Genomic DNA, 23,841 nt, shown 5'->3' with positions numbered 1-23,841 from the left:
TTTGTCTGTCTATATAAATAATGTGAGCCCTTTTTGTATCAAAGACTGGATCACATGCAAGGTTGCAATAGCCATATTAGTAAATACTAGAAAAATTCAGCCATTCATTCAGCCTATACTTTACCTTTTAAAAATGGCTTTGCAATAGCTGATTAAACACTAACTAAACAGGATAGTTTCTTAAACTGGTGTCCTGAAGAGCACAGCTCCAAAGATGGGATTTGATACGATGTAAAATAGTGTCAAGGTCAAACAAGTTTGGGAAATGTTGGGTTTATAGAACTTGTTCCCTCCAGGACTACTCAGAAGCCTTTATATGATAAAGGGCATTGTGAATTTTTAAGAGAGAAAAATATGAAGTGTGTGTGTGTGTGTGTGTGTGTGTGTCTGTGTGTGTGACTTTAATTCCCCAAATTTACTTGACAACTGATATTTTCTCCCCACTTTGATGATAAAGCTTTTAGAAGATTGTTGTATAAAATACCAGTTTGGGAAATACTGATTTGATTTAAAAAGGAATGAGCTGGAGACAAATCAGAGCTAGGTTTACTGTTTGTTCATTTATAGTAAGTTTTTAGTCCTGATAAGTCTTTTATGCCCACTCCCCAAAAAGGTATTAATATGCTTTCTGTTCAAAGTCCTGCTTCTGGGCCACTCTCTAATATCTGTTTATTGTTTATTGCATCTCATTCTGCACAGCATCTGCCTTGTTTAGTTGCAATTCTTACTTATTCCTATCTCTTCCTGTACGGCGGATTTTTAAATTAAAAAAAAAATAATGTTTATTTTTGAGAGAGAGAGAGTCAAAGCGTGAATGGGGGAGGGGCAGAGAGAGGGAGACACAGAATCTGAAGCAGGCTCCAGGCTCTGACCTGTCAGCTCAGAGCCTGACATAGGGCTGGAACCTACAAACCACTAGATCATGACCTGAGCCGAAGTTGAACTCTGACTGAGTCGCCCAGGTGCCCCCCCTGCACTTCAGATTCGATTCTCAGCATTGGGTTTCCAGATTATGGCCTTACACTCCTCAGCACAGATTCTGGGTATCTGCCTTCATACTTGGTAGTTCTCCCTGGCTATGTAAAACAAACAAACAAACAACAACAACAAAAAAAACACACACACACAAAAACTCATGAAAAAGTTTGGCAAGCTAATCTTTTTATCATCAAGAGGACAAACAAAAACTACACCGCTAATCCTTAGCACATCTTTGTTTTAATTTTATTAGCTGAGAATTGTGATGTAATCTGTTAGTTCTTCTACTTTATGATATTTTTTCATTGAGGAAAGAGGAACCAAATGAAACTTTTTCATTATACATACGATGCTTTACTTGAAAGTCAGTCACCTGTGTACATGCTTTAATTCATTCAATGCTTTCCTTTCAGAGTTTTATTTTTACACAGAAGTCTTAAAGGGTGAACTAGCTTCTTCTACATTGAGAGAATATGGCTTCCTGAATGTAAAAGCTGACTTTTTGTTAGAGATGCTCTATACCAAATTGACATATGATAAAATTAACTTCTCCTGATGAACATAATTTTATAATGCTGATTCTAGATACTATTTTATTTTTTAATAAATTAGCAGAGTTCACTCAAAATTAGGAAATAAAAACTAATTGCACCTTATTGGGGTTAGATTTCAAAATTAGCAGATTAGTATACTTCTAAATGCAAGGTAAATAATGGTGGGGGCCAAAATCCACGATGAGTCACAAAATTTTAAATGAACAATGATTACGTGTGCATTTTTAACTGGAAAGGAAAGCATTATGTTTAATATTTGAATCTTTTTAAACAGTATTTTAATGCCAGCTTAAAAAATTATTGTGCAGACTTTCAGATACCTTTTAAAATATCAGCAATATGAAACAGTGGGCATCCTGTAATTCTAGCATGTGGAATCAGAATGTTTCCAAGGTTTCAAAGTAAATATCAGCAATGCAGCAAATTCTACCTCGATTTTCAATATCTAGGTCACATGGACCACTTTGAATACTGTGAATAGGAAAAAAAAAAAACAAGCAGGAAGATTTCTGTAGAGCTACCAAGAATTCATAACATTCAGATTATGACAAAAAACATATCATGGTTTTTAAAGTAATAATTCCTATATAATATAGAGAATAGTGCCTTAAAATGAATATCTGATCTATTATATAAACTAAATAAACCTTTGAAGAGTATTATATTCTTAAATAAATATCTTTTGTTTTTACTGCTCCCTCAGATGTGTGTGTGTGTGTGTGTGTGTGTGTGTGTGTGTCCATCTGAATAGTCAGGAACAGAGAAGAATACTGAAAATAAATGTATTGTTAACTAAAAAGCACATGCAATTTAGGAAAAGTCCTGCCATAATTAGCAGTAATCAAAAATTCTAACTTCCATTTACAATAAAGGCAAATAGGTATGGTAATAATGATATCTGAAAGCGCAATCTTTTTATTTATATGAAAGAGATATAGAAGGTTGACAATATACTTTAATTATGAAAAGTGCACAGTGGTTTTATAATTTCTCTTCTCCATAAACATATAGTTGCAGATATTTGGAGCCTAGAATTGTCTTTACTGTAGTTTTTATTATTTTCCTTGAAATCTACTGAATTTATTAATTATGAATTTAAAATTTCTCCTTGTCCCTTTCCCAAGTTATTATGTGAAACACAGAAAGTGAAGATGGGAGACTCTAACTCAGCTACCACTTACAATTTTTATACATATATAGTTCTTTTCATGAGAGACAGAAATGAAAGCAACTTGACTGAGTGCATTTTTCTTCATCTATTTGATAACACTAGAGGGAAATCACATATGCATCAGCGCAACAATTAAGATGGGAAATGCTGAAAAACTACATTTAAATGAGTAGGATTTATAGAGATAGAGTTTTAATAAAGATATTATTTATATTACAAAGACTTGGTTATAATCAATGTATATTATTTAACAATACTAAGCCTTGCAAGTATCTTTTAATGAAGCACATCAAGGAGCTGCTTAAGACTGCCAGGAAGCAGAAAAAACACTGTTTACATGTAACATACCATTAGTTAGCTGGAGTTCTTTTTAAGGCCTCAAAATTTTCATACAGATACTGGCTAGAGGATTTGGATTAAAGAATTTACTATAGTTACAGAGATATTTCAGAGGTGGTTTAAAAATGGGTCGATAGTCCTAATATGAAAACCCACAGTGAATATACTCAGCAGGAAAAAACTGAGAGCTTTTCTGCTAAGGTCAAGAATAAGACAAGGATGTCCACTCTCACCACTTCTTTTCAACATAATAGTGGAAGTCGTAGCTTCAGCAATCAGACAACAAAAAGAAATAAAAGGAATCCAAATTGGTAAGGAACAAGTCAAACTTTCACTATTTGCAGATGACATGGTATTATATATAGAAACTCCACCAAAAACTACTAGAACTGATAAATGAATTCAGTAAAGCCTCAGGATACAAAATCAATGTACAGAGATCTGTTGCATTTCCATATATTAATAATGAAGCAGCAGGAAGAGAGATTAAGAAAACAACCCCATTTACAGTTGCACCAAAAGTAATAAAGTTTCTAGGAATAAACTTAACTAAGGAGGTGATAGACCTGTACTCTGAAAACATTAAAATATTGATGAAAGAAATTGAAGACACAATGAAATGGAAAGACATTCCTTGCTCAAAGATTTAAAGAACAAATGTTGTTAAAATGTCTATACTACCTAAAGCAATCTACAGATTCAATGCAACTCCTATCAAAATACCAAACATAGCATTTTTCACAGACCTAGAACAAACAATCCTAAAGTCTATATGGAACCACAAAAAATCCTGAACAGCCAAAGCATCTTGAAAAAGCAAAGCCAAGCTGGAGACATCACAATTCCAGACTTCAAGTTACATTACAAAACTATAGTAATCAGAACAGTATGGCACTAGTACAAAAGTAGACACACAGACCAAGAGAACAGAATAGAAAATCCAGAAATAAACCCACAATTATATGGCCAATTCATCTTCAACACAGCAGGAAAAGATATCCAATGGGAAAAAGACAGTTTCTTCAATAAATGGTGCTGGGAAAACTGGACAACTGCATGCACAAGAATGAAACTGGAATACTTTCTTACACCAGACACAAAAATAAACTCAAAATGGATTAAATACCTCAGTGTGATACCTGAAACCATAAAAATCCTAGAAGAGAGGACAGGCAGTAATCTCTCTGACATTGACCATAGCAACACTTTTCTAGATATGTCTCCTGAGGCAAGGGAAATAAATACAAGCAAAAATAAACTATTGGGACTATGTCAAAATAAAACGCTTCTGTACAGTGAAGGAAACAATTAACAAAACTGAAGGGCAACCTACTGAATGGGGGAAGATATTTGGAAATGACATATATGATAAAGGGTTAGCATCCAAAATATATAAAGAGCTAATACAACCCAACACCCAAAAACACAAATGATCCATTTGAAAAATGGGCTGAACATATGAACAGATATTTCTCCAAAGAAGACTACAGATGGCCCACAGACACATGAAAAGATGCTCAACATCACTCAGCATCAGGGAAATGAAAATCAAAACCACAAGGAGATACCACCACATACCTGTCAGAATGGCTGAAATCAAAAAATGCAAACAAAATGTGTAGGCAAGGATGTGGAGAAAAAGGAACCCACTTGCACAGTTGGTGGGAATGCAAACAGTGGGAAGCCATTGTGGAAAACAGTATGGAGGTTTCTCAAAAAGTTAAAACTAGAACTACCCTATGATTCAGTAATCACACTACTGGACATCTATCCCCCAAATACAAATGCACTAATTCAAAGGGATACATGCACCCTTATGTTTATAGCAGCATTATTTATAATAGCCAAATTATGGAAGCAGCCCAAGTGTCCACTGATAGATGAATGGATAAAGAAGACATGGTGTGTACACACACACACACACACACACACACACAAAATGGGATATTATTTGGCCATAAAAAAGAATGAAATCTTAGCATTGGCAACAACCTGGATGGAGCTAGAGAGTATTATGCTAAGTACAATAAGTAGTCAGAGAAAGACAAATGCCATATGATTTCCCTCACATGTGGAATTTAAGAAACAAAACAAACAAGCAAAAGAAAAAGTGAGAGAGAGAAACCAAGAAACAGACTCTTGACTACAGAGAACAAACTGATGGTTATCAAAGGCGAGGTTGTGGGGGGAGGATGAGTGGAATAGGTGATGGGGATTAAAGGAGTGCACTTGCTGCGATGAGCACTGGGTGAAGTATGGAAGTGTTGTATACCTGAAACTGATATAACACTGCATGTCAATTAAACTGAAATTAAAATAAAAACTTAATAAAAAAAATAAAAATAAAAATGGTCCCGGGGCGCATGGGTGGCTCAGTCGGTTAAGTGACCAACTCTGACTCAGGTCATGATCTCGCAGTTTGTGGGTATGAGCCCTGCGTCGGGCTCTGTGCTGACTGCTCAGAGCCTGGAATGTGTTTCAGATTCTGTATCTCCTTCTCCCTCTTCCCCTTCCCTGCTTGCACTCTGTCTGTCTCCCTCTCAAAAATAAATAAACATTACCAAAAAAAATAATAATAAAAACAAAAGGTCCCATAGGACAAAGAAAAAAGGGAAAGAATGAACATTATATATTTTATCTCATTTTAGTTATCACTGCCAACCTATAAAATAGTTATTTTCATCCTCATATCTGTCAACTTACTGCAAATAAAAGATTATAACCTTCTAGAAGTTAATGGTTGGTTTAAGACAAATTTAGTGCTATTCCATGCAAAATCACATTTATATTCAATGATAAGGTATCGAGTGATAGATGGAAACACTACTAGAGTAGTTAGAGATTCAATTACTTCTGAAGAAAGTCACTTTTGGCCAGGGGAATTTTATGCTAAATATATATAAAACATATATATTTTATGATATAATAATATATAAATCTGTATATATTTATATATAACATATTTTATAATATAATATAAATATATAATAATACATATATTTTGCTTTCAGTAGGAGAAAGTAACTTGTTTCTAGATGATTGTATTTTGTTAAATATTAACCCATTTATTTATTTAAGAATATACTATTTACATCAGTATTTTAATAAATAGTTTTATTACTATATCTTGGGCTTATACCACTTTTATGTAAGTAGTATAAGAATCACAGTTAATTGTAGGAGAACCTAGTCTGTTAGTTGATGTTGCTATAAGTTAAATTTTAGAGAGTGATCTTTAAAAATAATTTTCTTAATGTTTATTTATTTTTGAGAGAGAGAGGGACAGTGAGCAAGTGGGGGAAGGGCAGAGAGAGAGAGAAGGAGACACAGAATATGAAGCAGGCTTCAGGCTCTGAGTTGTTAGCCCAGCGCCTGTGGGCGGGGCTTGAGCCCACGAACTGTGAGATCATGACCTGAGTGTAAGTCAGACACTTAACCAACTGAGCCACCCAGATGCCCCAAAATGATCTTTTTAAAATGACATTTTATCTGGTCGTTTTTTTGACTAGAAATTTTCAAGGCATTCTAAAGATGGTAAGATCATACATGGTTTTACTTCTTTTAAGACCTACTAAAATGATAGTACAGGAATAAAAAATAAATAACACCACAATGGCTGGGCCATCAACAGATGAGAGATTTTGAAAAATTAATGTGAGCTAGAAAACAGAGAAAAACTGCAGCCAAGGGGCACAGGAAACCACAGCCTAGCAGACATAGAGTGATAAATGTTTATTTATTTTTGAGAGAGAGAGCACAAGGAGGGGAAGGGCAGAGAGAAAAGGAGACAGAGGATCCAAAAGTGGGCTCTCCACTGACAGCAAAGAGCCCAATGTGAATCAAACCCACAAACCGTGAGATCATGACTTGAGCTGAAGTTGGATGCTTAACTGACTGAGCCACCCAGATGCTCCAAAAAAAGGGAAGTTTAAAAGGACTTCCAGGTAATATCCTCAGGGACAGCGAGCAGACATCAGATCCACAAAATAGTAATAATGACAATAATTATAATAATAATTATAATAGCAAATACATATAAGACTTACTCAATTCCAGGTTTTATTCCCAGGGTTTTATGTTTATCAGCTCATTTACTCAGGGTTTTATGTTTATCAGCTCAGCTCAGAACTCTGAGATAGGTGTACTATCATTATCTCCATTTCAGGTTAAGGCAGAGACACAGAATTTAAAGTTGCTTAAGATCACAGACTTAAGCGTGGGAGACTGGGATTCAAACTCAGTCTGGCTCCAGAATCTACCCTTTTCAACTTAAAATAAATAAAAATAAACAAAAACTCCAGAGAATATGAAAGACTCAGAAAATAAAACAAAATTTTATATTTCAACCTTCCTACAAATCTCTTTTTGGGGGGTTTTGTTTTAGAATGAAGAGCACTGCAAATGGAAACAGATTTGAAAAGAAACAGAAAGTATCATAAGAAAGATGATCATTAGATGTTCAGCTACGTAGTCCTTCACAGAATGACAGATGTATTACAGAAAGAAAGAAGAAAAACAATAAAGAAGGAAGGGAGGAAATTACTAAAGAAATAATGCAAGATAACCTTCTAGGAATGAAACTCCTTAGATGAAAATGCTCACTGAGTTCAACAGTAAAATATGGACAGAAAAAAGCCAAGACACATCATCAGGAATTGAAAAGCACCAAGGAAAACCAAGATGGGGCCTGAAAGTTGCCAGAGGGAAAACGAGCTGCAGGCTTAGGCTGGTGTTAATGAATTTTAGAAAACTTTCCAAGCTCAGGGAGAAAATGATTAGTGCTCTAGCATTCCAGAGAAACTAGAATTCAGATGGAAGCAGTTAGGCAGCAAGTGCTTCTCTTCAGCATATTCTTTAAAGGTGGTGCCTTTTCTACAAGTTTAACACAATGATTGTTGAGACTTTTATAAAAGGAAGTTAGTAGAAGAGGCACAAAATGTCAGTTTTTATATAGTATCTCATGTGGACCAGGCAGTCAAAACTGTGGCACTTAAAAAAAATGTTTATTTATTTTTAATAGACAAGCAGGGGGAGTGGCAGAGTGACAGGGAGACAAGAGGATCTGAACTGGGCTCTGCACTGACAGCACAGAGCCTGATGCGGGGCTCGAATTCACAAACCATGAGACCATGACCTGAGCAGAAGTCGGATGCTTAACTGACTGGGCCACCCAGGCACCCAAAACGTGGCACTTTTTAATGTGTTTTCTTCCTTTCGATACTGATGCACACACACCCACCTCTCCCCTTTCCCCCAGTGAGGCCGGTCCCCAGGCCTGTACCTTCTGATGTTAGGACCTGGATACACCTCTAATGAGAATAAAATAAACAACATTTCAAATATGTGAAAGTTCAAAAAATTTATCATTCAAATATTTTTCATTGAAAGTTGCTGAGGGATATGCTTCATTAAAGGAAGATGTACAATGAAATAGAGAAAAATGTGGGTTGTCTGTCATCATGCCAATGGGAAGAACAGGAAGGAGAAGCCCAAGGATGACAGCTGTGTAGCCAGAGGATGTAATGAGGCTCCAGAAGAGCATTTCCAAGGGAAAAGAATAAAACCAGAGAGAGAGATCACAGCATGTTATATATAATGGAGAGTCAGAAAGAATCGGGGATATGATAAAGAAAAATAATGTACGAAAAACAAAAGCAAATGAAAAATTTTAAGAAAATTGAAAAATTGCCTAAGTCAGGACATATAACCAAAGAAGACTATTTGGGACTATAATCAATCACTAACTAAAATGATTCTGTTATCAGGCACTGTTTTAGCTATCGGGAATATAGTGAGGGAGCAAACAACAAACAAAAATATCAAACAAAAATATCAAACAAATTAGCTGAAGTAGATGGTATTCCTTGCCTTCTTGAAGCTATAGTCAAGAATGGGGAGAAGGAAAAGTTAAATGAGGTAAGACGTATCATTTGTTTAACAATAAGTGCTATGAAGAAAAACATAACAGGAAAAGTACAGTAAGAATCTCACACAGAGGGGCACCTGGGTAGTTCAGCTGGTTAAGCATTTGAATTTGGCTCAGGTCATGATCTCACGGTTTGTGAGTTTTAAGACCCACATCGGGCTGTCTGCTGTCAGCACAGAGCCTGCTCTGGATTCTCTGTCCCTCCTCTCTCTGTCCCTCCCCTCTTCTCTCTCTCTCTCTCTCAAAATAAATAAACTTAAAAAAAAAAAAGAATTCCAGGTAGGGGAGATGCTATTTCCAATAAGATGTCCAGGAATGGCCCTACTGACTGGCTGCCAGTTGGTTTGAGTATTTAAGGAAGAGAAGGATCAGACAGTGCAGTCATCTGGGTAATGGATGTTCAGGTGGAAGACACAGCAAATGCAAAGAGCCTTTCCACACAATAATGTAAATATTTGATTTTGGTTATAAAATAGATATAAATGGCATCAATTTTAGAGATACAAAAGTGAAAGAACTGAGGACGGAATCACAGAGAAGGTGGGTGCACTAACGTCCTTGTCTGACAACAGGGGACAATCCCAAAGCAGCATCTATGGTTAAAGGTACTGGTTTATTATCCACAGTTACAACAGAGAAATCAAAGAAAGATAAAACTAACTGAGGAACAAAAGAGAAAAGGTAGAGGTAGGGTAGAGTGAGTGAGTGAATGTATAATGCCTCTTTTATTTATGTGTATGATAATAGATGATACCTAAAAGTGACAAATAAAAAATCTGAGGTGAAAGCAAATGACATTGACCTGAATAAATGAAGATATCAGAAGGAAAAGTGGAAAGAGAGGTGAGGCATAAGTGGGAGAAGTTGGATCACAGAACTGTTGATTTTAACCATGTGCACAAATTTGATTTAAACCACCCACACCCCCACATCCCCTGCCACACACACACACACACACACACACACACACACACACACACACCCTTTGGAGGTCTCCCATTACTTGTAGGATTAATATCAAAATCCGAAACAAGGCCTCCGGGGGCCCTTCCTCTCTCACCAGCCTCACCTCTTTCTCCCTCCCCCACACTCTCTGCTCTAGCCACACCTCCCTTCAGTTTCCTGAGCAGGCAAGGCCCTCTAAGCTTCTGAAGCCTCTGTCTATGCTATTCCCTCCATCTGAAATGTTTCTGGCCCAATATTCCCACTCCTGGACTGACTTACCCATCCGGTCTAGTAGGTACAAGAGCCTAGGGCTCACAATAATACTCTTAGGGGTCCACAAAATAGCTTTCTTTTAAAATAAGGGGAAAAAAACCCTTTTAGGTCAAAGAAAATATTTTAATATACAATATTAACATACTTCTCTCTATACCAGTATAAATGCAAATCTCAATTATTAATATTGTTTATGGAGGAAGGGACCCACAAAAGCAAAAGTGTCTAGGGCCCACCAAAATCATTGTGTGGCCCCCTTGGTCTCAAATTCCCCAATTCTACTGCCGGCGTGAATCTTCTCATCCCTTAGCTCCCAGCTGAAACACTCCTTCTTCAGGGACTCTGCCTGATTCTCCAGGCAATATGCGGTCCCTATGTATATTCTCCCATCACTTTGTAATATGGAAACAAACTAAATAATTGTGTAAATTTACATTTAATGAAATCAGGAACTGTGTCTACCTCGTTTACTGCTATATATTCCCAGAACCAAGCCTTGTATTCACTGATATGAGACTCTGAAGGACTCAGAATTTTCTACTGTGGTTCTCTCAAGTCCTTGTTCACTTTTCTGATCCTAGATTTACTACTGATTAGTCTCTGATTGACTCAGTTTCTTCATTTTAAAAATAGGAATAATAATGGGAGTTATGAGTTAGAATAGTGCCTGACACACAGTAATAACATTCTTCATGTTATCAGATAATTACTCCTACACTACCATTTTTAAAATTACTATTATCATCATCATTATTATTTCATACACTGGGTGAATTAGGTAAATATTTTGTTTTGTTAATTTCCTCCCTTTTACTATCTCTTATGTAAATATGTTTTTAAAAGTTGTGGATGCCATTTTAACAACTTAACTCACAAGGTTTTAGGAAAAGAGCAAATAGCTGTAAAGACAGAGGAGAACTGAAGTTTTGGTAACTGAAAATACATAATTATCCATGAAATCAAGACTTCGGGGCTTTCAAAATATCCACACCCACCAACTCATAATTTTACATAAGATCAGGCTAGAAGAATACTTTAGCAAAGTATAGTAAATCAGAATTCTCTCAAACACAAATTTCCAAGAAAATCTAATAAAAATGAGAGGTTGAATTTATTATCTTAAAAAAATCTTACCTATTTCCCTCAAATAGATGCTCTGCAGAGTTGAAAACAATTTTCAATAGCGATATTACTTTCTTAGAGTTATAATTTTTTATACATAATTCCTTCTGCAGGTAAATAAAAATACATACCCCAAAGCAGTAAAAATAAAATAAAGCAACAGTAACTGAAAAGCCTACCAAGGGTTTTCATTTTGGTAAACATTTATCTCACCATCTAAGCTTCAGACTCCTGATATGACCCTCGGGATAATATGACAGACTCAGGTTTGATTCCCTCTGGTATTTCAACCAATACTGTGTACAACCTGAGGACTGTTTTTTTGAGGATAAATGACTGGCTAGGAAGACTAAAGTCCCGAGGCTTTGCCTGGGGCCTATAATCTCACCTAATCATTATTCACAATCCCCCAGAAAAGCCTCGAGCTAAAATTATGATTGCTATTTAGAACTAAACTTGCAAATTCATTTTTGAAAATCTTTTCTTCTTTTGTGATTTCATTTTTTTGTTTAATTCATGACCACCTTTAGATATCAACTATAGCAAGCATTAAAACCTAGAGCAATAGTCCATCTGTTTTGAGTGTTGCTTTCTTTACTAATTTATAAAAAGATATTTTAATAGCAAAAATGCCTAAGGACTACATTGCGTAATACATGCAACTAAAAATGTAAAGTCCTTAAAGGGGATATGAAAAGCAGTGATAATGGAGAAGAGTTCTGTAAATTTAGAATTTTGTAATACAGTTCTCATAAGCCATTTTCAATTTGAAAAGCCAAAATAATTTTTATAAATGCAAAGATGAATTGAAGGATGCAATATCCTCTGAAAATCAGGGAATAAGCTAGAGTCAAGCCATACCACAAATTTCTTTAACTAACCTTTCACTTTTTTTTTTTTTTTTTTACTTAGGATGTAAAAAATACTTCTTGCTATCTATCCTGCCAAAATGTTCCACTCTTGCTTATTTCTAGGATTGGCCATTGCAATCCTCTCTCTGTTCTTCCACTAATTCTACTTTATTTAATAGTGACATATAATTTCTTACTGATGATTACACTTAAGAGTCTCCTCTCTTAAAAACAGCAATTAAGAGTGAGGGCTGTTAAGTCTCAGACTGCCTAGACTAGAGTCAGATTCCTTATCTCTATAAAGGGGATAATAATAGTTGTTACTTCAAAGTATATTGTGAAGATAAGTGAGACAAATGACTTAAAGTATTTAGTAGATTGTCTGGTACATAATAAGTACTCATAAATGTTAGTTATTGTTAATAATGAAGACTTTTTAGAACCTTTTCTTTACTTCTTAAAGGTCTCCTGAGAAAACAAAACACATTTGCTTGACTTTGGACAAACTTGAGCTAAACTCTTTTTTCTTTTGTTTTCTCCTTTATAAAATGAAATAATCTGACAATATTAACCCAAAGGTCTTTCTTAACTGTAAAAACTTACATAATTTTATTTAGCTATGGCTAAGGTTCAGACTTATTTTCCTTTTCTGTTTTTAATGTGCATGGACAATTCTTTTTCTGGTTGAGACTAACTTTTCTTCTTTGATTAAGAACTACATCTGATGATATTCTGTACCCCTACTAGCCCTAGGAATCATGGGGTATTTTCCCAATTTCCTATGTGAGGTACCATATTCACAATCAAACTCTACGGAAGCCCCTAAGAAGGTATTGCTTTCTTCTGAACTGATACTTTCAAAGTGAATCAGATATTAATTACATGTAATATGTAAAATTTTGTGTTCTACGTAATCCAAGGATTAAACAAAAATTGTTATGTTTTTGGAGAGGCATATGTAAAGTTTTATTCAAAAATGTTAACTTATATGGCAAAAATGAAGTACACAAAATAAAAACAAAACATCATATCCAAACATTAAAAAATGAAAAAATAAGAAAACATAATTGTATCACATGTGATTTGTAGTGTTGATAGTCTTAATATGATTCTTCATTCTTATCAATAAAGAGAAAGCCTCAAAGACCACCAAGAATAATTTAGAATGGGGCATAAGTGACATAGGCATGAAAGAAATATAAAAGACAAATAACAATATGCAAAGATGTACATTTTACTAGTAATCAAATAAATGAAAATTAGAATGCCATATACTTTTCTCTTTTCAGATTTATTTAAATTGAATACCAATGGCATTGGTTAATACCAATGGCAAAATTACAGAGAAAGTGGCACTCTGATGCACTGTTGGTGGAAATGCAAATTGGTAGAGCCTTTCCATATATTTCCCCTTTGATCTCCCAATTCCATTTAAAAGAATATACCATAAGCTAGCATTTTCCAAAGTGTTCAGTGGGATGTTGATATGTTCTGATGTTATTTTGTGTGTGTGTATGTAAAAGTCTAAATTTAATTTTAAATGTAAATGTATACAATGGCATTCAAAAACTTTTCTTTCCCTTTTTTTTAAATAAAATTTATTTTTCAGAGAAGTTTTAGGCTCACAGCAAAACTGAGTGTTAAGTATAGCAATTTCCCATATTGTCCCCTGCCCCCATACACCACAGTTTCTCCATCCTGTAGACACATGTTATCTTAAGAAAACATTCTATAGTCAAATAAGTTTGATTTCTCAGACCTTTGTTACTACTATACATAGGTATTCTCCAAGATGGTGAACAGTGGTTCTTTATGTTATAGGCCATGGAATCCTCTTATCAGAGAGCATGCTTAGGAACTAAGAGTCTGCAACACTTACTTTTTTGGAAACTGTCCTAAAAAATCACTAGACACAAATGCAAACATGTATGTACAAGAATGTTCACTGAAGTCATATTTAACACAAGAAAAAACCTGGAAAGATTCCATATACTCAATAATTAGAAAGTGGTTACATAATTTATGTTATGTTCTTAAACTGGAATATTATATAACCATTAATAATGGAAATGCAGATGATATTTACTCACATTACACATAAGGTAATAAGTTGCTAAGTAAAGAAGCAATCTAGCCAAAGAACATTTATATCCTATTGTTACCAATCCTAATCATAATATTATATGGATACATATATTATACATTGTATACAAATATATCAATGAATTCAGAAAGACATACAACAAAATATAAAGAGTAGTTATCACAAGGTGATAGATTACTATACCTTTCTGTTTGTCTTATCTTTTTTCTTAATGAACATCTATTAATTTTATAATAGAAATATTTTTTAAAGGCAATGTGTTTATACGTCTTAACTGTTTGGAGACATCTGGCATTTTATTCTTTAGGTGTCAGATGCTTTTCATATTTAACAAAAATTAAGTTCACAGTCAAGAAAACTATAATTATATAAAGAATTCATACAGAAAAAACACAATTCCTACCTTCTGGAGAGAAACTGATAAAAACATAACAAGTGCTGTGAGAGCCAGCGCGTAATGGAGGCAGTAAATCTCTAGATGCTCTATGCCTTTATGAGTCCCTATAAGGGAGTACCTCTTCTCTCTGTAACACAAATAACATAAACACAAAAATTTATTTAAAGGAGCAGCTGAATGAAAATCATCCTTAAGTATAGCTTGGAGCTATACAGGCTGCCTGTTTCCAGGTGTGATCTCACAGGTAAACAGTTAGAAATATTACCACTTAGTCTCTTTATGACCTTGGAAAAGTTACTTATCTTCTCCAAGCCTCAGTTTCCTCATCTGTAAATGGGGATAAGGATATAACCAACTATAAAGATTAATATTCATAAAGTATTCATAACAGTGCCAGATACTGTTGCTACATACGTGGTTTCTACAAATAAATACCTGAGTGGGATTGATTGTATTAATAGAGACCCTCCACAGAGCACATTACTATTAGTGATATTTTACTTCTGTTAACATCTCAAGTAATTCTCATCTCAATCCTGTAAAGTATTGTTATTATTACAAGCTAGCCCTCAGCTTGTATACCAGAAACTTGATTTTATCAACTCCCTAAACTGATACAAAGAAACTCACAAACAACTGATCAATTTAAAAGAGAACCCCATGGCACAAAAACAGACACATAGACCAATGGAATAGAATAGAAACCCCAGAACTAGACCCACAAACGTATGGCCAACTCATCTTTGACAAAGCAGGAAAGAACATCCAATGGAAAAAAGACAGTCTCTTTAACAAATGGTGCTGGGAGAACTGGACAGCAACATGCAGAAGGTTGAAACTAGACCACTTTCTCACACCATTCACAAAAATAAACTCAAAATGGATAAAGGACCTGAATGTGAGACAGGAAACCATCAAAACCTTAGAGGAGAAAGCAGGAAAAGACCTCTCTGACCTCAGCCGTAGCAATCTCTTACTCGACACATCCCCAAAGGCAAGGGAATTAAAAGCAAAAGTGAATTACTGGGACCTTATGAAGATAAAAAGCTTCTGCACAGCAAAGGAAACAACCAACAAAACTAAAAGGCAACCAACGGAATGGGAAAAGATATTTGCAAATGACATATCGGACAAAGGGCTAGTATCCAAAATCTATAAAGAGCTCACCAAACTCCACACCCGAAAAGCAAATAACCCAGTGAAGAAATGGGCAGAAAACATGAATAGACACTTCTCTAAAGAAGACATCCGGATGGCCAACAGGTACATGAAAAGATGTTCAGCGTCGCTCCTTATCAGGGAAATACAAATCAAAACCACACTCAGGTATCACCTCACGCCAGTCAGAGTGGCCAAAATGAACAAATCAGGAGACTATAGATGCTGGAGAGGATGTGGAGAAACGGGAACCCTCTTGCACTGTTGGTGGGAATGCAAATTGGTGCAGCCTCTCTGGAAAGCAGTGTGGAGGTTCCTCAGAAAATTAAAAATAGACCTACCCTATGACCCAGCAATAGCACTGCTAGGAATTTATCCAAGGGACACAGGAGTACTGATGCATAGGGGCACTTGTACCCCAATGTTCATAGCAGCACTCTCAACAATAGCCAAATTATGGAAAGAGCCTAAATGTCCACCAACTGATGAATGGATAAAGAAATTGTGGTTTATATACACAATGGAATACTACGTGGCAATGAGAAAAAATGAAATATGGCCTTTTGTAGCAACGTGGATGGAACTGGAGAGTGTGATGCTAAGTGAAATAAGCCATACAGAGAAAGACAGATACCATATGGTTTCACTCTTATGTGGATCCTGAGAAACTTAACAGGAACCCATGGGGGAGGGGAAGGAAAAAAAAAAAAAAAAAAAGAGGTTAGAGTGGGAGAGAGCCAAAACATAAGAGACTGTTGAGAACTGAGAACAAACTAAGGGTTGATGGGGGGTGGGAGGGAGGAGAGGGTGGGTGATGGGTATTGAGGGGGGCACCTTTTGGGATGAGCACTGGGTGTTGTATGGAAACCAATTTGACAATAAATTTCATATATAAATAAAAAAAATAAATAAAAGAGAACCCCTTCCCTCTCCACCCCCTCCCCAAATGATATCCATTGAATAAAATACTATGTACTAATATCTGGTCTATGTAAGTTCTGAACCACTTAGACATTATCTGATTAGTATAAAATTAAAGCAAGGAGAATTAAAAACTCATATTGGATCTTTCATTAAGCCATAGTTGTATGATATGCTTTTCTATAGTGTTACTGTAGAAACATTGGTAGGAAAACCAATTTCCTCGTATTCTTGGTATGATACCTGGAGAAGGCACGGCATCACCAATGAAGTATTCTTGCCAAGAATATTCAATCTGAATCTAATAATAAAAGAAATTTTTAGAAAAAAATCTAAATTAAAGGACATGTTGCAAACATTGGCCCAGACTTAAAAAATATCAGTGACATGACACAAAGAGGCTGGGAATTTTTTTTAGATTAAAGGAGATTAAGTGGATATGACAAGTGAATAAAATGCATGATCCTTAATTGGATCTTGGATTGGAGAAAAAAAGACAGCTATAATTACTGGACAACTGGGAAATCTAAACTGCAGACTTCAAAAATCTCTATCGGTTAATAAATTTAAAATTAACTTAGGTGGTTTGTACCTGCAGATAAAATTATTCATTAATTCATTTATATTCATCACGATGTGTTAAATACCTATTCAGTGTGATAGGCCTGAAGATGACAAAAACTCCTGCAAGTAACAAACCCTAAAATACAGATATGGCTTAGCCAAAGAGGTCAGGTGAACTCAGTCTGGCAAGTTAGCAAATGAAGGTATGTAGCTAAACTTCTTATCTGTTATATTTGAGACTCTGACCATCTTCCTACTGAAGTATTCTTCTTTCTAATGGAGGGGAAAATTTCAGAATGTTAGAGCAGGTCACTGCTGCTTCATGCTGTCTTTAGTAAGGTTCCACAAGAAAGAGAGGCACATCAGGAAGCAGAGAAGGGAAAAAAAAGATAGCTTTGCCAAAAGAGCTACTTTCTGTCTGTGGCTGAGAATCAGATCATCTGAAGCCTGGCAGGTTGAAAAAGCCAAATTATAAATGTTTTATGATCAACTTTTACTTATTTTTGAATAGGCTATTTTCATGATGTAGAATTTGAAAGGTACAAAGAGGCAGTGAAAATTTCTCTTCCACTCTTGTCCCCAAGACAAGACTGTTTTCCCTCCTCAGAGGCAACCTCTGTTAACAGATTCATGTATTCCTCCAGAAATGTTTAATGCATTGCGAATCTACAGTTGTATTTACAGAAGCAGAGCAGGTTATACACTCTTCTACAGCTTGCTTTCTTCATAGTATGTTTTGTCAATTGATCATCTCGGTACCTATAGAGTTAATTTTATTTTATTTTTTAAATTTTTTAACATTTATTTATTTTTGAAAGAAACACAGCATGAGTGGGGGAGGGGCATAGAGAGAGGGAGAGACAGAATCTGAAGCAGGCTCCAGGCTCTGAGCTGTGAGCGCAGAGCCTGACGCGGGGTTCAGACCCATGGACCGCGAGATCATGATCTGAGGTGAAGTCAGACGCTTAACCGACTGAGCCACCCAGGCGCCCCGCAGATTTTTCTTAAGCAAAGGAAATAAGATACTGGCCACCAGGAGGAAAGGAGCATTGAGATGTCTAAGTGTAGAGTACTGAAGATAATAACTAAGGAATGTACCTGGGAGGATTTTCTTGAAGACTTCTTTGGATTCTAAGCATGCCAGTGTATTGTGGCAGAGCATCTGAAAAGTTATTGAAGCCTCTGCCATGAGAGGGGTGCAAAAGTGGCTAACACTGAGTTGGCAGACATAAAGGAGACTGAGGTTTGAAGAAACAGGGCAAAGAGTACAGGGTCCTTACAACTGGAGACTGTGGCAAGAATTATGGCAGTAGATCCTGTATATGAAGTCCAGAGGCCAAGCAAGAGGAATTATGTCTTGGTGGATGGTGGTACATGGTGCCGAAATGTCAAGGGTCAAGCAACAACTCAGAGGAGACAAGCAAGCAGAGAGAGGGGTATGGAAACCCACACTCATCCATTGATGACAGGATGGTATGAGCCTCCCTGGAACCTGGAGAAGTAGAAGGGAAGGAGAAAATCCTTCTAAACTAAGGGTAAAAATCTTGGCTTAAAGCCTAAATTGATTCAATTTTACTTCAGAAGTAACCAACCAACTACCAATTGGTAGGATTAATTCCTTTATCTGTGGAAATGGTCATGGGGACAGTGACATACATGTATTAAGTATAACACATTGTTTGGCCCATGGTTGGTGGACTTAATTTCTCTAAAGTTAAAACTATGTTGCCCAGATTTTGATTTGGAAAATTTGACCATCTTTTTAAAATTTTTTTTTATTTTTTTAATGTTTATTATTTTTGAGAGAGAGAGAGACAGCAAGCGGGGAAGGAGCAGAGAGACAGAGAGGGAGACACAGAATCTGAAGCAGGCTCCAGGCTCTGAGCTGTCAGTACAGAGCCCGATGTGGGGCTCGAACCCACGAACCACGAGATTATGAACTGAACTGAAGTTGAACGCGTAACCAACTGAGCCACCCAGGCGCCGCTGGAAAATTTGATCATCGTGTCATATGTCATTAGTATACAAGATTGCGCTCTGTAAAATAAGGCTCCTAGATACTGTTATCAGGCTGATGGAGTAATAAACATCCCCATATGCCATGAAGGAAGCAGGTCTCTGTCATAATAAAAGCATTTAAATATAAAATACAAACATAAACAGCACTCCTCTCAAATATACCCTAAGAGAGGATAAGGATTAGATATAGTTATTCCCCATTTCCCCCAAATAGATATTATCTTTTTTAAAAAAGGTATTTACCTTAAATCTAACAAATGTTAAAAAGAAACTACTTGGTGGATAATAAAAACAATATTGATTTCTGATTAGAGGTAGATTGAACATACACATTTAACTACATTCCTTTTTAAAACTATACTAAAATACAATTTAGTATTAAAATTTTTATTCAAAAGCATAAATGAATGAAGAAAAGGAGAGTGAGAGATGAATTACAGTAACAAAAATTTGGAAGCTAGACGACAGAAGGATGGCAGCTGACTGACAGCTGATTCAAACAAGCAATTCATTTTAGGTAGTAGGTAAAGGCAGGAAGCAATTTCATTTGTACTACAGTGTCCACAAAAACTTGGGAACTGGTGGCACCCAAACTTGTGGAAATGAGTTAAGTAAGAGCAAACCTAGTTAGAAATCTATTTAAGAATTAGTCTTTTGCATTGTCTCTCTACCATTCACAACTGAACAAGTACGCCTCCCTCTCTCACCCTGGAAGAAGAGTAAATATTTACTCTTTGAAGTGTATAAAACAGAAGATTCCCAAAACTGGGAAATTTTGAAGAATTCTGGAGGGTAGAGTACTGTATTTAAAACAGAATTGAATGAAATTTTTATATGATAAATATTAAGACTCCCAAGTCCTCTTCTACTAGGTTTGCAGAATGCTAGTAGCCCATCATAAAACGGGAGAGTGGAAGAGTCTCCTTTGGTGAATAAAACTGGAATTTAAAAAAATGGTGCTCAATGAAATGATATTGGAGGTTCCTGAACAAATAAGCATATTCAGATCTAGGGAATCCATAGTCATTAAGCTCCAGTTATGTGTTATCCTGGCATCCCCCTTTCTTACTATCTGAAATATGAACCGGGACAGCCAATGACCGCTAGACATCTGGGGAAAGCTCCTAACATGAAAGATGGAGACTAAAACAAAACCAAACCAAAACCAAAGCCAAAACAAACAGAAAATAGAAAAAGGAAAGAGAATTAAAAAAACAAAACCCTATGTTTAAAGAGATAAGAGAAGAACTGCATCCATGAAACAAAAACACACTGCTTTATTTATTTTTTAAGTTTATTTATTTATTTTGAGAGAGAGAGTGAGTGAGAGAGACAGCAGGGCAGGGCGGAAGGAGGAGAGAGAGAGAATTCTAAGTAGGCTCCTCACTCTCAGCACAGAGTTCGATGTAGGGCTTGAACCCATGAATCGTGAGATCATGACCTGAGCTGACACTGAAAGCCAGACACTTAACTGGCTGAGCCACCCAGGTGCCCCTAAAACACATTGTTTTAAAAAAAGAAAAGAAAAAAAAAATCCTGGAAACAAGAAACTACTGCTGGGAAACAAAATCATGATAGAATTGGAAGCCTCAACAGAAAGGTTGGAAAATCTCCCAGGAAGTAAAGAGATTAAGAGAAAGAACATAGGAGAGAAAGGATATGAAGATTAGGAGAGCAGTCTAGGATGTTCAACATTCAACTAACAGAAAAAGAGAAAAGAAAATTGAGAAAAAAATCATCAAAGAAATAACTTATGAAAAATTTCCTAAATTAAAGAGCATAAATTTCTACTTTAAAAGGGGTCACTGAGTGCCTGAATGAAAACAGATCTCCAACAGATCACAACATAACAAAATTTTAGAACTCTGTGACAAACAGAAAATTATAAAAGCTCCCGGAAAGGAAAAATATATAAAACAGAAAGTAGAATGTCTCTCAACTTTTCAACACTGAAACTAAAAGACAATATAGACCATAAAAATTCTGAGAAAATAAATTCCAAACCAGAATTCTGTATTTAGCTAAATATCAATCAAATATCAGTAAAGCAGAAAGACATATTCAGACAGGCAAGACCAAAACTATTGGTAGATGTGTTTCTTCAAAATGGGAGAGTAGGGGAGCCTGGGTGGCGCAGTCGGTTAAGCGTCTGACTTCAGTCAGGTCACGATCTTGCGGTCCGTGAGTTCGAGCCCCGCGTCGGGTTCTGGGCTGATGGCTCAGAGTCTGGAGCCTGTTTCCGATTCTGTGTCTCCCTCTCTCTCTGCCCCTCGCCCGTTCATGCTCTGTCTCTCTCTGTCCCAAAAATAAATGAACGTTGAAAAAAAAAAAATTAAAAAAAAAACAAAAACAAAAACAACCAAAAAAAAAACCAAGATGGGAGAGTAAATGAAGAAGGAAAAGACATTAAAAACAAGAGTTTCAACTCAAAACAGGGACACAAGAAGTCCAAAGGTGATAGTGAAAAGTAATCCATACAACGTGGGACAGAGGTTGCTGTTGAATCAGAAACAAGTACATAAGACACAAGACAAAAGAAAAATGAGACAATCATTAATTTTAGGGAAAACAGACAATTGGAAACATGATGTGGTTCAGCCATGAATTAAGTTTACAAAGATATAAATGTGTTTAATGAAATCTTAAACATCAAAATCATGATATAATTGTATTGAGAAGATGAAGTATTTGTGGTGATGGGGTGGGGATATAAAAACTTTACTGTTAAAGTAAAGTTTTACTTTACTTTACTTTTAACTTTACTGTTTCCTTACTGGGAAATTAATAGATTATATGCAAAGCTGAAAAAAAATCAAGAAGTAAAAATATAATCGTATTATTTATGTATTTATTTTTATTTTTATTTTTTTGAATGCTTATGACAGCTTTATCATAAATAGCTCCAAACTGGGAACTACTTAAATGTCTATCAATTGGTAAACAGATACACAAATTATAGCGCATCTATACAGTGAAATACTACTCAGCAATAAAAAGGAATAATACATGCAACAGAAGAATCTCAAAAGCATTACATGAAGTGAAAGAAGCCAGACACAAACCCTACATATTGCATTATACCATTTCATGAGAATCTGGAAAAGACAAAAGTACAGAGACAGGAATCAAATGAGTGTTTGCTACAGGCTGTAGTAAAGGTGGTGGTGGGGGGAGACAGATTATAAAGACACACGAGAACTTGCTGGGGTGATAGAAATGTCCTATAGCCCAATTGTGATGGTTACATTATGTTATACATCTGCCAAAACTCAACACATTATATATTTTAAAATGGTGAATTTTATTGTATGTAAATTATTCCTCAATAAACCTGAATTCATAGGCCATAAAAGGCATTGTAGCTTTCTCCTACTTCTCTCTTGGATCACTCACTCTAAGGGAAGCCAGGTATTGTGAGGACACCCACCACCCTTATGGAGAGGCCCACATGATAAGGAACTGAAACCTCTTGCCAACATGTGAATGAGACACCTTGGAATCTGATCCTCGAGCCCCAAACCTTGAATTAACTGGGGCTGCTGCCCTGGCCGACATCTTGCCTGCAACCTCAATAGAAGTCCTGAGGCAAAACCAACTAGCTAAGCCAGTCCCAAATCCTTGACCCAAAGAAACTGTGGGATAATAAATATTTGTTGTTTTAAGCCACTAAGCCTGGGGTAATAATTGTTACACAATTATAGATAGCTAATATACTGTGAGATGGGGGAATAATCTCAGGTGAAGTTGGTGAAGTGGGTAGAGAGCAGAGATCTTGTAGACTTGTAGGCATTGTGAGTACTTCAGATTTGAGTCTTAGTTCAATGGTAAGGCATTGGTAGTTCTATTCAGAATAACAATCACAATTTCACTTTAAGTGTCACTCTACTATGGAGTGGTCAAGAATGGAGGCAGACAGACCAGTTAGGAGGCCATTGCAGTAGTCTATGTGAGATGATGGTGGTTTAGACTAGGGTGGTGACAGCGGAGATAGATGCATAGAGTCGAGGAAGTAGAGAGGAATCAAAAATGAGTCTAGGGTCTTTTGGTTTGATTAGATGAAATGAGAATAACTATAAAAGGAATATACTGGGAGAAGTGAGGGATGAAAGCCAGTCCCGAAGGAGTGTATAAGCATGATGTATTTGTTGCAAATTGCAAAAAGGTCAGTATGGTTGGAGTTTATGGTGACTAAATGGGAGAAGAGAGTGATGAGAAAGGAAGCTGAGAAAACAGGCATGGAAGAAAGATCCTATTTACCACCATAAAGTATCTGGACTTTATGCAGCTAGCCACTGGAAGCCACTCAAAAAAAAATTTTTTTTAATGTCTATTTATTTTTGAGACAGAGAGAGACAGAGTGTGAGCAGGGGAGGGGCAGAGAGAGAGAGAGAGAGAGAGAGAGAGAGAGAGAGATAGAGAGAGAGAGGGAGGGAGACACAGAATCCGAAGCAGGCTCCAGGCTCTGAGCTGTCAGCACAGAGCCTGACATGGGGCTTGAAGTCACGAACCATGAGATCAT

At 36.1% G+C, this 23,841-nt stretch overlaps 1 protein-coding gene across 11 annotated transcripts in view; it reads right to left on the bottom strand.

Annotated features, from left to right (window-relative positions):
- Positions 1-23,841, bottom strand: part of MBD5 (methyl-CpG binding domain protein 5) — a 439,324-nt gene that overhangs the window by 128,345 nt on the left and 287,138 nt on the right. For 10 of the 11 annotated variants that reach the window (XM_086718522.1, XM_086718528.1, XM_086718521.1 and 7 more), the window contains one exon: positions 14,667-14,787. The gene's annotated coding sequence lies outside the window, so the exon portion shown is untranslated. Of the gene's footprint in view, positions 1-14,666; positions 14,788-16,982; positions 17,854-23,841 lie in introns of those variants that run through there. The other variant, XM_086718529.1, reaches the window with a different exon arrangement.

Source organism: Puma concolor, chromosome C1 (assembly GCF_028749965.1).
Source record: "Puma concolor isolate L17-30 chromosome C1, mPumCon1.1.hap2, whole genome shotgun sequence".
Taxonomy (NCBI): Eukaryota; Metazoa; Chordata; class Mammalia; order Carnivora; family Felidae; genus Puma; species Puma concolor.
The sequence above is the reverse complement of the archived record's forward strand: the minus strand, read 5'-3'. Positions and strand labels throughout refer to the sequence as shown.